Source organism: Alosa pseudoharengus, unplaced genomic scaffold, assembly GCF_046254945.1.
Source record: "Alosa pseudoharengus isolate Yale_2024_CS ecotype anadromous, Long Island Sound unplaced genomic scaffold, YU_APseudo_1.1 YU_APseudo_1.1_scf_25, whole genome shotgun sequence".
Classification (NCBI taxonomy): domain Eukaryota; kingdom Metazoa; phylum Chordata; class Actinopteri; order Clupeiformes; family Clupeidae; genus Alosa; species Alosa pseudoharengus.
The window spans coordinates 3,213,264-3,215,234 of NW_027468696.1; positions in this window are offsets into that span (position 1 = coordinate 3,213,264).

A 1,971-nucleotide genomic window follows, 5' to 3' on the forward strand; every position below is an offset into this window, starting at 1 on the left:
ACTGACCTCATTCATCACAGGTTTGTGATTTGTAATAAACAGGTTCATAATCTGAAATGTTTGATAAGCCAGTCATTAACAATCGTGGAATTAAATATAGGTGCTGTCTCTAAATAGGTTTCACATTCCCTTTTAATTCTTGATATACTCTGATAAGACTACTGTCATCATAGATGTAGGCTGCTGCATTAGGGTTGCCACCTGTGTCTGACAAAAATCCTGGACATTTTGACCATCCAATCGACCTTTTTGTTTGTAAGCAACGGTGCCTTTCGCACATCTAACACAAGATAAAAACCGTCATTCTAAGCGACAATTGTATAGCTAAAATTAGTAAGAATGACAATTTCTAGTTATTTGTTTAGTTAATTGCTTTATTTAATAGCAGACCTTTATTATTTTGTTATATTTTCAACAGTTTTTAGTTGTGGACACCTGGGGGCAGTATTGAGAAAAAAGGGGGAATACATAATTAGGTTCTGCTTTTTTGCTTATGTGGAATAAACTTACCTTTCTCTGTCTCTCCTTCAATTAAACTGAAATACACATTTTGCGCATCATGTACAAAAATCCGGGACATTCAGTGTCCAGGATTTTTATTTTTATTTTCCTGGACAGACCATGAAAATCCTGGACAATCAGGAAAATCCTGGACAGGTGGCAACCCTATGCTGCATAGCTTAGTAGTATTTGCGCATGTTGGGCCTAACACATTCAGCCATTTGGAACAAGAACACACCAGAATAGGCCTGTTTCGTAAGCAGGATATGTCCCACACACTCTCCGTCTCCACCTTACCATTTCTAATGAACCTCCACGGTGCGTGCCCCCACCACCACCAGCCATGTTATGCTACGTCATTTTTGTAGAGCCAATAAGGCTGTGCATACGTTTATGGACGTAGGCACGCTTCAATTAAACTGAAATACACATTTTGCGCATCATGTACAAAAATCCGGGACATTCAGTGTCCAGGATTTTTATTTTTATTTTCCTGGACAGACCATGAAAATCCTGGACAATCAGGAAAATCCTGGACAGGTGGCAACCCTATGCTGCATAGCTTGGTAGTATTTGCGCATGTTGCATGCCCATTTGTCTAGAAAGATAGGCCTACTTCGAAATTTTGTCATTTTTAATAGCCCACATTTTACAATATGCTGTACAAATAAAGGCCTAGTCGTGATCAACTAATGTTGTTGCGCTGCATTGCGTCTAAGTGTCGCCAACTGACGATACACATTGGAAATGTGTGTACGACACACATATAGTTGCCGTGGAGAAAATTCTCAGGCTCATTTACTCTTGATACAGCCGACCGTGAGCGTTAAAGATGGCGTACGCAACATTTTTGTACTTTGTACATGAGGCCCCTGGTCTTCTTAATTATTCCCCTTTCACATATAAGGCTGCTTATATCATGTATTGATGAAGATCTATTGACAAAGAACAAACTAGTAGAATTAATAGGCCAAGTTATGAGATAAGGAGCCAAAACCTTTCCCCCAGTATAAGCTACTTGTCAATTTTGAGATTTTGGTTTGATCATCTTTTTTTTGGACTACCCTCTGTTTGCATCTGTAAACTACATTTCTCCTGAACGCACAAAACAAGCTTATCTATTTATTAAAACTTAAGGTTATCAGGGGAAATTATGTAAGTAATGAAGTCCCATGGTGATATATTCAAGGTTTTGTGAATATACCTGTGGGCCTAACACATTCAGCCATTTGGAACAAGAACACACCAGAATAGGCCTGTTTCGTAAGCAGGATATGATGGCCGCATTCCTACACTTATAAAATGCAATTCAATGCGGAAGTAATCCAAGTATTCAGAATACGTTACTCAGATTGAGTAACGTAACAGAATACGCTACAAATGACATTTTTGGGCATGTATTCTGTAACGGAATACGTTTTGAAAGTATCTTTCCCAACACTGATCATAATCAAGAACCAGAACTATCAG